The following is a 14,165-nucleotide window of genomic DNA, read 5'->3' as shown; positions in this document are numbered from 1 at the left end:
TCTACTTTTCAGTAACCTACAATGCCGCTACTTTCATGTGCTAATATATATATATATATTTTTTTTTCTTAACTTTCTCTTTTGTTCAATTAGTATATGTATCCATGAGCCAGTAGCATAGGGCCTAAATGACTGCACTGTTTCAGATACTATTGTAGCACACAAAAAATACCATCATTTATGGTTTTAAAGCAACAACATTCCCTTTATTATAGTTGGTGATTTCAATGGGCCAGGAATTTGCTTAGCTCAGTTAAATACTTCTAGCTCTGCATCTGTCATAAGTTTGCAGTTAGAAACAGGTTGAAGTCACCTAAAATATATATTCACTCATATGTCTGGTACCTAAACTTGGAAACCTTGTACAATGAGGACTAGAATAGCTGGTACTATTGAGATCATAACAGTAGGGACCCGATGTGACAGGACGAGTGTCCTTAGAAGAACAGGAAGGGACAGCAGAGATGGGTCTTGCATGAGTGCCTAGAGGAAAGGCCACGTAAGAACAGAGTGAGAAGACAGCTATCTGCAAACCGCAAAGTGAGACCTCCAGAACCAGCCCTGCAGTCCTCTTGATCGTGGACTTCTAGCCTCTTATCTGAGAGAAAATAAATATCTTATGTTGAAACTACCCAGTCTGGTGAATTTTGTATGAAAATCTAAGCCAACTAATATAATGGTGAGACTGATAATGATGACGATGATAAACTGCAATCTAGGTTTGTGAAGAGCAGTTTGAAATTAATCCCATAATTCAATTCAGTAAAATCCAGCCCCTTTCCAACTACCGAATGTGATGATTTTCCAAAGTCAGAGCATTTTGAATAACAGTCGTCAGTCATTCTTCAATACGATCTTTGTGATATCACCACAGATATGTAGCATAAATATGCATCCTAACCTTTCTTTAGGTGTATCTGCCCTTTGATGCCCCCTCACAATACCTACCGTCTTAGTTGGGTTTCTCTTACCTTGGGGGTGGGATACCTCTTCACAGCTGCTCCAAGAAAGCTCAGCCGCTGCACCTTACCTTGGACGAGTGGTATCTCCTCAAGGTCGACCCTCCTTACCTTGAACGTGGAGTAGCTCCTCTCGGCCCTCCTGCGCCCAAGCTGCCACCACCTATTGGACGTGGGGTAGCTCCTATCGGCGCCCAGCCCTGGTCTCAGGTGTGGGAATCACAGGAAACTAGTCAATCTGATCACATGGACCACAGCCGAATGTGGTCCACTGGAGAAGGGAATGGTAAACCACTTCAGTATACTTGCCTTGAGAACCCCATGAACAGTATCAAAGGGCAAAATGATAGGATACTGAATGAGGAATTCCCCAGGTCAGTAGGTGCCCAGTATGCTAATAGAGATCAGTGGAGAAATAACTCTAGAAGGAATAAAGGGATGGAGCAAAAGCAAAACCAATACCCAGTTGTGGATGTGACCGGTGATAGAAGCAAGGTCTGGTGCTGTAAAGAGCAATATTGCATAGGAAACTGGAATGTAAGGTCCATGAATCAAGGCAAATTCGAAGTGGTCAAACAGGAGACGGCAAGACTGAACATAGACATTCTAGGAATCAGTGAATTAAAATGGACTGGAATGGATGAATTTAACTCAGATGACCGTTATATCTACTACTGTGGGCAGGAATCCCTTAGAAGAAATGGAGTAGCCATCATGGTCAACAAAAGAGTCCGAAATGCAGTACTTGGTTGCAATCTTGAAAACGACAGAATGATTTCTGTTTGTTTCCAAGGCAAACCATTCGATGTTACAGTAATCCAGGCCTATGCCACAACCAGTAACGCTGAAGAATCCGAAGTTGAACGGTTCTATGAAGACCTACAAGACCTTTTAGAACTAACACCAAAAAAAATGTCCTCTTCATTATAGGGGACTGGAATGCAAAAGTAGGAAGTCAAGAAACACCTGGAGTAACAGGCAAATTTGGCCTTGGAGCACGGAATGAAGCAGGGCAAAGGTTAATAGAGTTTTGTCAAGAGAACCCACTGGTCATAGCAAACACCCTCTTCCAACAACACAAGAGAAGACTACACATGGACATCACCAGATGGTCAACACCAAAATCAGATTGATTATATTCTTTGCAACCAAAGATGGAGACACTGTATACAGTTAGCAAAAACAGGACCAGGAGCTGACTGTGGCTCAGATCATGAACTCCTTATTGCCAAATTCAGACTTAAATTGAAGAAAGTAGGGAAAACCACTAGACCATTCAGATATGACCTAAGTCAAATCCCTTATGATTTTACAGTGGAAGTGAGAAATAGATTTAAGGGACTAGATTTAATAGATAGAGTGTCTGATGAACTGTGGACGGAGGTTCATGACATTGTACAGGAGACAGGGACCAAGACCCTCCCCAAGGAAAAGAAATGCAAAAAAGCGAAATGGCTCTCTGAGGAGGCCTTACAGATAGCTGCGAAAAGAAGCAAGGCGAAAAGCAAAGGAGAAAAGGAAAGATATAAGCAACTGAATGCAGAGTTCCAAAGAATAGCAAGGAGAGATAAGAAAGAATTCCTCAGTGATCAATGGAAAGAAATAGAGGAAAACAACAGAATGGGAAAAACAAGAGATCTCTTCAAGAAAATTAGAGATTCTAAGGGAACATTTCATGCAAAGATGGGCTCGATAAAGGACAGAAATGGTGTGGACCTAACAGAAGCATAAGATATTAAGAAGAGGTGGCAGGAGTACACAGAAGAACGGTACAAAAAAGATCTTCACGACCAAGATAGTCACGATAACGTGATCACTGACCTAGAGCCAGACATCTTGGAATGTGAAGTCAAGTGGGCCTTAGAAAGCATCACTACGAACAAAGCTAGTGGAGGTGATGGAATTCCAGTTGAGCTATTTCAAGCCTTGAAAGATGATGCTGTGAAAGTGCTGCACTCAATATGCCAGCAGATTTGGAAAACTCAGCGCTGGCCACAGGACTGGAAGAGGTCAGTCTTCATTCCAATCCCAAAGAAAGGCAATGCCAAAGAATGCTCAAACTACCACACAATTGCACTCATCTCACACGCTAGTAAAGTCATGCTCAAAATTCTCCAAGCCAGGCTTCAGCAATATGTGAACTGTAAACTCCCAGATGTTCAAGCAGGTTTTAGAAAAGGCAGAGGCACCAGAGATCCAATTGCCAACATCCGCTGGATCATGGAGAAAGCAAGAGAGTTCCAGACAAGCATCTATTTCTGCTTCATTGACTATGCCAAAGCCTTTGACTGTGTGGATCACAATAAACTATGGAACATTCTGAAAGAGATGGGAATCCCAGACCACCTGACCTGCCTCTTGAGAAACCTGTATGCAGGTCAGGAAGCAACAGTCAGAACTGTACATGGTACAACAGACTGGTTCCAAATAGGAAAAGGAGTACATCAAGGTTGTATATTGTCACCTTGCTTATTTAACTTATATGCAGAGTACATCATGAGGAATGCTGGGCTGGAAGAAACACAAGCTGGAATCAAGATTGCTGGGAGAAATATCAAAAACCTCAGATATGCAGCTGACACTACCCTTATGGCAGAAAGTGAAGAGGAACTCAAAAGCCTCTTGATGAAAGTGAAAGAGGAGAGTGAAAAGGTTGGCTTGAAGCTCAACATTCAGAAAACAAAGATCATGGCATCTGGTCCCGTCACTTCATGGGAAATAGATGGAAAAACAGTGGAAACAGTGTCAGACTTTATTTTTTTGGGCTCCAAAATCACTGCAGATGCTGATTGCAGCCACGAAATTAAAAGACGCTTACTCCTTGGAAGGAAAGTTATGACCAACCTTGACAGTGTATTAAAAAGCAGAGACATTAGTTTGCCCACCAAGGTCCGTCTAGTCAAGGCAATGGTTTTTCCCGTGGTCATGTATGGATGTGAGAGTTGGACTGTGAAGAAAGCTGATCGCCGAAGAATTGATGCTTTTGAACTGTGGTGCTGGAGAAGACTTTTGAGAATCCCTTGGGCTGCAAGGAGATCCAACCAGTCCATTCTAAAGGAGATCAATCCTGGGTGTTCATTGGAAGGACTGATGCTGAAACTGCAATACTTTGGCCACCTCATGCGACGAGTTGACTCACTGGAAAAGACTCTGATGCTAGGAAAGGTTGGGGGCGGGAGGAGAAGGGGACGGCCGAGAATGACATGGCTGGATGGCATCACCGAGTCTGTGGACATGAGTTTGAGTGTACTCCGGGAGTTGGTGATGGACAGGGAGGCCTGATGTGCTGTCATTCATGGGGTCGCCGAGAGTCGGACACGACTGAACGACTGAACTGAACTGAACTGAACATTTCTTTCAGGGATCTGAGACAATTTGCAATCAGTATTGCCCCCAGGGCAAGGAGAAATAGTCAGCCTTTCTGGGGATTACTGTTAGAAGCTAATACTCATTCCTGGGTGCCAAATGCCTCTGTCCTCCCCTGGTCAGAATATCGACCTGAAACAGAGTACTGGCTTTTTCTTCAGCAACCTAGATAGCATATTAAAAAGCAGAGACAACCTTTGCCAACAAAGGTCCATCTAGTCAAGGCTATGTATTTTCCCGTGGTCATGTATGGATGTGAGAGTTGGACTGTGAAGAAAGCTGATCCCCGAAGAATTGATGCTTCTGAACTGTGGTGTTGGAGAAGAATCTTGAGAGTTCCTTGGACTGCAAGGAAGTCCAACCAGTCCATCCTCAAGGAGATCAGTCCTGGGTGTTCATTGGAAGGACTGATGCTAAAGCTGAAACTCCAATACTTTGGCCACCTCATGCGACGAGTTGACTCACTGGAAAAGACTCTGATGCTGGGAGGGATAGGGGGCAAGAGGAGAAGGGGACGACAGAGGATGAGATGGCTGGATGGCATCACCGACTCGCTGAAGGTGAGTTTGAGTGATCTCCGGGAGTTGGTGATGGACAGGGAGGCCTGGCGTCCTGTGATTCATGGGGTCGCAAAGAGTCGGACACGACTGTGTGACTGAACTGAACTGAACTGAGCTGAGCCAGTTTATTCATCATCAGCAGAGAATGGCAATTTGAAGACTGCAATCTTCTCAAGCTCTTGTACTGGTTCCTGAAGGGTTTCCCTGGTGGCTCAGTTGGCAAAGAATCCACCTGCAATGCAGGAGGCTGCCTGCAATGCAGTTGACCCAAGTTCAATCCCTGGGTTGGGAAGATACCCTGGAAACGGAAATAGCAACCCACTCTAATATTCTTGCCTGGAAAATCCATTGGACAGAGGAACCTGGCAGACTACAGTCCATGGGATCCCAAGAGTTGGACATGACTTACTGACAAAACCATTAAGGCAATAAAAATATTTTTTATGGAAGGGGGAAAGAACTTTTAAACGGTTCTAGTAATTCTCATCTCCTCAACTCAGGAGTCTCCCAAGAGCTTCTGATATATCCCTTTCTGAACCACAACACGGAAACTTTTTGAAGATAATAACCTGGAAAAATCATAGAGCTCAACTTGTCTGGTTCCCATCTCTCAGTCATCACTGTCAATTGTTTCTGACATCTAGTATCATGCAAAGAATTATTTTATACTATATTCAAGTTTATTTGCTAATTTTTCCAAAAACCTATATATCAATATTTATAGCAGCTTTATTTGTAAATTCAAATATCTGGAAAAAATAAAAAAATATGTTAATGGAGAAAGGGACAAACAAACTGTGATACATCCATTAAATGGAACACCACTCAGCAACAAAATTAATAAACTCTTGATAAGTACAATAATGCACATAAATCTCAACAGCATGAACTAAGTTCAAGAAGCCAGGTTTAAAAGACTGCATACTGAATATGATCTAACATAAAAAATATATGACAAATTGCGCCAGAAATGTTTTAGCTAATAAGCAAATTCAACAGCTGCAGGATACAAATTCAGCATACAAAAATCAATTGCATCTGTATATACCAACAATGAACCATCTACAAAGCAATTTAAGTAAATAATCTCATTCACAACAGCCTCAGAAAGAATACTTAGAAATAAATTATATAATATGCTATATAATTATTAATTATATTATAAATTATATAACTCTGATGAGAGAAATTAAAGACACAAATAAATGAAAAGATATTGCATGTTCATAAATGGAAAAATAAATATTAGTAAAATGCCTACATTATCCAAGCAATCTACAGATTTTAAAAAATTCCTATATACACACCGAGGAAACCAGAATTGAAAGAGACACATGTACTCCAATGTTCATCACAGCACTGTTTATAATAGCCAGGACATGGAAGCAACCTAGATGTCCATCTGCAGTCGAATGGATAAGAAAGCTTTGGTACATATACACAATGGAGTATTATTCAGCCATTAAAAAAGAATACATTTGAATCAGTTCTAATGAGGTGGATGAAACTGGAGCCTATTATACAGAGTGAAGTAAGCCAGAAAGAAAAACACCAATACAGTATACTAACGCATATATATGGAATTTAGAAAGATGCAAATGATAACCCTGTATACGAGACAGCAAAAGAGACACAGATATATAGAACAGTCTTTGGGACTCTGTGGGAGAGGGTGAGAGTGGGATGATTTGGGAGAATGGCATTGAAACACGTATGTTGTCATATGTGAAATGAATCACTAGTTCAGGGTTGATGCATGTTATAGGATGCTTGGGGCTGGCGTACGGGGATGGCCCAGAGGGAGGATGGAGGGAGGAGGGAGGTGGGGGGGGGTTCAGGAGGGGGAACTTACGTAGGCCCAGGGCAAATTCGTGTCAATGTATGGCAAAACCAACCAATATAATATTGTAAAATAATTTGCCTCCAATAAAAAATAAATTAATTTAAAAAAATTCCTATCAAAATTTAAATGGTGTTTTTCCAAAGAATTAGGAAGAAATAAGCATAAATTTGATATAGAATCACATAAGACCCCAAAGTGTAAAAAAAATTTAAGAAGAAACTTGAGACATTGCACTTTCTTATTTCTATGTATGTTTACATATTGGGAGTAATCAAAACCGTGTGGCCCCAGACTTTTAACTTTGTAATGGAGGCATTTTTAAAACATAGTTTTACATATCTGAAAAAAGTGTGGTGCCAGTATAAAAACAAATCAATGGAACCCAATAACAAGATCAGAAATATACTCATGGGTATATAATCAACTGATCTCTGAAAAAGTGGCCAAGATTACACTCTGAGGAAAGAAAATTCTCTACACAGTGTTGAGAAAACTAGATAACCATATGCATAGAATGAAACTAGACTCTTGCTATGGGTTGAATGTTTGTGTCCCTAAAATTCATATGTTGAAATCCTCACGTTCAACGTGATAGCCTTAAGATGTGGGGCCTCAGGTAGGTAGTTAGATCATGAAGCACATGTTTCATGAATGGAATTAATGTTTTATAAAAGAGGAATGTTGGTGAGGATGTAGAAAATTTGAAACCCTTAAATACTCTTGATGGGAATATAAATTGATGCAGCCACTGTGAAAAACAATATGGTGGTTCCTAAAATAACTAAAAATAAAACTACTGTATGATCTAACATTTCCATTTCCAGGTACTTTTTCAAAGGAAATGGTATTAGTTTCTCCAGGAGATACATAACCTCTCTTATCAAATGAAACATTATTCACAATAGCCAAGGTTCTAAAACAACTGAAGTTCAGTCAACAGATGAAAGGACAAAGAAGTGAGGCACTTATAAGCAACAGACCATTATTCAGTCATAAAATGAAGGAAATTATGCCTTTGGGACTGGGATATATTCAGTTAGATTATACCAGGTATAGCGAAACAGGAACTGTATTATCTCACTTACCTGTAGAATATACTAACCAACAAACTCTTAAAAGCATAGAGTAGAATGTAAATTTTAGGGACTGAAGGTGTGTGATAAATGGGAAGATATTGCTCAAAGGATCCAAACTTTGAGTTATAAGATGAGTAAATTCTGGGGGTCTAATATAAAGTATGTTGGTTACGTGTGTGTGTGTGCTCAGTCGTGTCCAATTCTTCACAACCCCATGAACTGTAGCTCAAAAGGCTCTTCTGTCCATGAGATTTCCCAGACAATATTGGAGCAAGTTGCCATTTCCTACTCTAGGGGACCTTCCTGACCCAACGATTAAACTTGCTTCCCTTATGTCGCCTGCATTGGCAGGGGGATTCTTTACCACTTGCGCCACCTGGTGGCTCAGACAGTAAAGAATCCTCGTGCAACGCCGGAGACCTGGGCAGGATCCCTTGGTGAGGAAGAATCCCTGGAGGAGGGCATTGGAATCCACTCCGGTGTTCTTGCCTGGACAATCCCCACGGACAGAGGACCCTAACGGGCTACGGCCCATGGCATGGGGTCGCAAAGAATAGAACACGACTGAGCCACTAAGCGCAACGCCACGTGGGAAGTTTATGTTGGTTGCCTATAGTTTATTAAACCATATTGTACCCTTGATTTTTTTTTTTTTTTCCTTTTCATTCTTTCTATTTTTGGCTGCACTATGCAGCAAGAGGGATCTTAGGTCTCCCACCACGGATCCAACTCAAGCCCGCTGCCTTCGAAGTGGCGAGTCTTAACCTCTTCAACAAAGCATATGTGAATAAAATCATCACACTGTATTTCTGAAGTATACACTTTGTCAATTATACTCCAATAAAGCTAGGAGGGAAAGTCTACTTGGAGTATGAGTCAATCTAATTGACAAATGGCAAAATAAATGGAAAATGGCAAAACCTAAAGGAATGGAAATGGACCTGTGTCTTCCAGGACCTGGAGATGAAGGTCGGAGGTGACTACAACATTGCTGAAGAAATACTTTTGAATATGAAACATTCTGCATATTGAATGTGACAGTGACTACATGACTTATGTAGAACTTAGATTTTTTTTTTTTTAAATTACAGATGTACTGTGAAGATCATGTTATAAAAAAAGCTTAAAAAAGCAGATGTCATACATTGAAAGTATAGATATTTGGAAAATGTGAAAGAAGACATAATCCAGTTTAAAACAGTGCAAAAAAATTTTAAAAAGCTAAAGTTCCAAACTAGAAACATAGGGAGACTTGAACATAAAAGAAGACCTGCAGTCTTGAACATAAAAGGAAGACCTATGCAGTTTGTATATAAAAATTCTGAATTCTCTGAAGATCAAATTCATTCCCAATCAAATCTTATTCAGAAAACTAACTAATGTAGTTTTAACCAGAATAGCTTATTGAAATTTTGTTTTAAAGTATGAATATTTAAGAATAAACATAGCTCTGATAATAAACACTAATAAAGGAGTCCTAGACTTATGAGATATGAAGATTATTTTAAATAAAATATAATTATATTCTGTGTTAAATGATATGTGAATAAAGAGATCAAGTGAAGATAATAACACCCTGAATTTGATCCAAACACATGCCATATTTTTTATTGCATAGTTGAAATACCAAAGCTATGGGGAAAAATAATTATGCATCTAAAAAATAGCAACCTAGAGCAATAATTAGAATATAATCCTTACTTAACTCTTTACATCAAATGAGTGTAGATGGTTTAAAATTTTAAATATAAAACACAAAACAGCAAAAAGATCTGAAAAGTAAAATGTGGAGAAAATGTGGAAGAATATTTTGATTACATTAAAATAGGGAAATTCTCTAAGAGCAAGACAAAAAAAAGCTATAGAATAGTGGTAGATTTAATTTTATGAATTTAAAAATATTTCTTTGTAGACAAAAATAAATATTCTGTGTAGCATAAAAGAAAAACAAATCAAAAGCTAGAAAAATATCATAAACAAAGTAAATCAGATCATTTTTAAAGTATATAATTAAATGCCATTCAGTATGGATAAAGATGAACAGTCAAGTAAAACACATAAAATGTCTTAATAAGCAATGCATGAAAAAGGGATACAGATCATTTTAAGTCTTTAAATAGATACCAAATTCAACTTTATTTGTAGATAAAGTATACAAATAAAACAGTTTCATTAGTCAGACTTTCATATATCATAAATGTTTGCCGAGCACTAGTTTTTTGGAATGTGTCAAAAGGGCATTTTCTAAGCTGAGTGGAGAAAAAACTGAGGAAAATATGAACAGGACTGAATACATCAGTGTTATTGTATTTTTATATCACGGTTAAGTGGTATGAGAAAACAGAATAAGTTAGTTTTATATAGACTTGTATGTAAAAACCTTCAGAAGATTGAGAAGTAAAATGCAAAATTTATACACAGAGACATAGTAACAAAAATATGTGGGAAAATGCATATGTTTGCAAAGATCATTACTTAAAGAATTTCAGAAACAAAGCAGAGTGACACATCTGCAAGAACGGGGAGGCTCTGGTTTGGGGTGAGTAGGACTGTTACTCTACAGTACAGACTTTTCAAAAATTATATTTAATGTGTATTATTATCCACGATACTTTCAATATAGTGGGCTTCACTAGTAGCTTAGTTGGTAAAGAATCTTCCTGCACTGCAGGAGACCTGGGTTCAATCCCTGGGTCGGGAAGATCCCCTGGAAAAAGAAATGGCGACCCACTCCAGTCCTCTTGCCTGAAGAATTCCATGGAAAGAGGACCTGGCGGGCTACAGTCCATGGGATCACAAAGAGTCAGATATGACTGTGCGACTAACTCATTTTCATCCTTTCAATACTTTATTTAAAAATTAATACAGTAAAACATAACATGTAACACAAATGAAATTGAATAAGAGGATGGTCTATATAGTACTTTATTTTTTAACTAGTACAATAAAAATAGTGAAGGTAAAACCAAAAAATATGACTAAAGTAAAATAAAGAATGAGAAAGAATTAAAAGTGAATCAGAAACTGAGCAAAAGATGTTCTATTTATAAAACTGCCATTCACTAGTAAATGGCATATTATTATTGACTCCCCACTTTAAATGTACTTTACCTCTCTAGGTGCCCTAGTAAAACAGACATTATAAATTTCACATTTTTCCGGAGAAACTTAATAATATCACAAAAATATAGTTCATTTTTAAATAATATTTTCATAAATCCCTTAATGAAAAGTTTCCTTTAGATTTATGAAATCTTTACTCTCCAAGATTATTGGCTTTAATGTTAAATTACTTTTGTCATGATGGATAATACACTTATTTACTACCTGGAATAACATATTTTTCTCCAGAGCTTCTTCATAGCATTAGTCAACTCAGAGTTTCTTAGCCTGCAGATTAATGGGTTCAGCATGGGGGTTATGACTGTATAAAACACGCTCAATGATTTGTCAATGGGGAAGGTTTTAGCAGGTATCTTCCCTGGTGGCTCAGGTGGTAAATCGTCTGCCTACAATGCCTACCATGTGGGAGACCTGGGTTCAATCCCTGGGTTGGGAAGATCTCCTGGAGAAGGAAATGGCAACCCACTCCAGTATTCTTGCCTGGAAAATTCCTTGGATGGTGGAATCTGGTAGGCTACATTCCATGGAGTTGCAAAGAGTCAGACACGACTGAGAGTATCCTTATTCCTCCTTACATACATGAAAATACAGTACATGTCACACATAAAGTGATCAATGACATTGGGGCCACAGAAAGGGAGTCCATAAATAGTGACAAGTTGAATTACTGAGTGCAGAAAACCACCAACAAATGACAACAGCAACAGCACAACACACACCCTCTGCCTCATGATGACCAAATAATGCAAGGGCTTGCAGATGGCCACATAGCGGTCACAGGCCATCACCAGCAGAAGGACGATCTCTGACCCACCAAAAAAGTGCTCTGTAAACAGCTGGGGAAGACAAGTTTGGAAGGATATGGTATTTTCCCCAAAGTACAAGTCTGAAATCAATCTAGGGGAGTTAGAAGAGGCATACATTAGATCTATAAATGATAAGCAAGCAAGAAAAAAGTACATCGGTGAGTTCAGAGTCTTACTGACAGTTACAGTCACCACAATGAGCAGGTTGCCCACCAGAGTGAAAAATGTAGAAGAACAAGAACAGAACAAAAAGGACTTTCTGCTCCTTTGGATTCTGTGTGAGGCCCTGGAGGACAAAGTAGGTTACATTGTTCCGTGGTTCCATCTAGTCTGGACAGGAGCTGAGTTCACATATTAAAGCAGTTTACCTACAAAACAAGATGGTGGGGGGAGGGAGCAGTTTATGCATTATAAGCTTCATCTTTTTTAGTCAGCCAATTAAAATAATTTACATGAATTATGTATTTGTGTCCAATGTGTCACAGACATTATGAATACCAAGTTAAATAAGGCATATTTCCCTACCCTCAGTGAATAGATAATTCCAGAACCGTGTAGTAGTACCTTTAAAAGAATATTTGCACAAGTTTATAGTCAATATACATATATATTAATCAAGCTAAAGCATAACATCAATCAAACTCAATATAATATCAATCAAACTGAAGTCAGAGAAGGCTTTACAGAGGAAGCAATTTTTAAAATGTTTTTTAAAGAAAAAAAATATATGGGAAAAGAATTCCTTTAAAATGTACACCATATATAAAGTGACAAAGGTGTAATACTTGAGATCCATTTAAGCTAATTTCAATATTCACTGTTAGTAGATAAAACTATAAATAGAAGGTCACTGTCCTGAATTGTGTCAAACCTCACTGAAACTTCTTTCCTAGGGTCTTCAGTTGGATATTCCTCATTTTCTGATCAGTAAATGCCGAAGTACTGTAAGTTTGTCTCCAGGCTCTAGCTTTCCATCTATTTTCAACTTTGTCTTAAAATTCTATGTAATATATGCAAAGACTATGAAAACATAACCATTGTTACAAATGGAGCTTTGAGTCCTGGCACATATTACACTTTATTTTGCTGGGCAATAGAAAGAACTATGAGGCAGCTGTAAAACAGTAAAAATATATGCAATATCTCCAACTTTGGATGTACAATTGGATATCAGTTTAATACATGTAGAAATATGTTTTAAATGTTCCACAATAAAAAGGGAGTTCCCCATCTTATTAAATACCAACGTCCATATAACTGCTCAAACAAACCAAAAGCTTCACTATGTTCTTCACTCCTTAGTGTTCTCATCTTACTTAGGGATACATTTAGCAAACCCTGTTGTCTCTACTTCTAAATACATCACAAACTAGATCATTCGCTACTTGCATTTTCTTCATGGCCCAATGCAATGACCTCCTGCCCTGTTTCTCCACTTCTATTCTAGCCTCCAATAAATGTGTTCTCTTAAAGCTATCAGTGAATATAATGCAGGAGACCTGGGTTTGATTCCTGGATCAGGAAGATCCTTTGAAACAAGAAATGGCAAACTGCTCCAGTATTCTTGCCTGGAGAATCCCATGGACAGAGGAGCCTGGTGGGCTACAATCCACAGGGTCACAAGAGTCAGACACGACTGAGTATGTATGCACATAAAGTAAGTTTCAATCACGTGCTAACAATTTAATATATAACATTTAAATTTATAGTAATGAGAATTGTAATCTCTATTTCATAGTTGAAGAAATTAAGGCACAGAACATTAAATTAACATTTCCATGGTCACATATTTTTAAGTGATAAAACTCGAATTGATTCTAAATTTGATTTATTTCAACGTAATTAAATTTCCTCAATAGTGAAGAAAAGCACACAATTATGACTCCTGCTTCCCACTATTTACTGTTAGCCTTACTTGTGGAGGCTTGCTCATTATCTTCAGAATAAATATTAAAATCACTCATATGCATCTTGAATTCTTTCATCCAGTTTGATAACAGAAGGAAAAGGTTTGCATTATTTCTTGAAGAAATATCTTATGTCACTCCAGTGTCTGTCCATTTTCTCCATGAGCTTTCTGACTATTCAAAAGAGTTTTTTTATTTGTATAAGTTATTTAAAGAAATTTCATGCATATACAGAAAGAAATTACCACATTAGGATAATTTATCAAAAACGGAAACAAATCCTATATTTACATATAAAGGTAGCAACTAGTCATTTCCCAAGAAAATGTGTCGCTAGTAATTTATTTTCCTACTAATATCAAAATAGAAAAATACCGTTAGATCTTTTCTTTTCATTTTGTTAGGAAAGCTAGAATACTTGTACTGAGATTTTGACAGAAATTCTTGTGCTTTTCTCTTTTTTATGCAATGTTTTAAGCCTAACAAACGACCTCCTGAAATTTTACATCAGTTCTTAAAAGGATG

The sequence above is a fragment of the Moschus berezovskii genome, chromosome 16 (assembly GCF_049115385.1).
Source record: "Moschus berezovskii isolate FMDL1 chromosome 16, NW_MosBer_1.0, whole genome shotgun sequence".
Classification (NCBI taxonomy): Eukaryota; Metazoa; Chordata; class Mammalia; order Artiodactyla; family Moschidae; genus Moschus; species Moschus berezovskii.
This window is presented reverse-complemented; position numbering follows the sequence as displayed.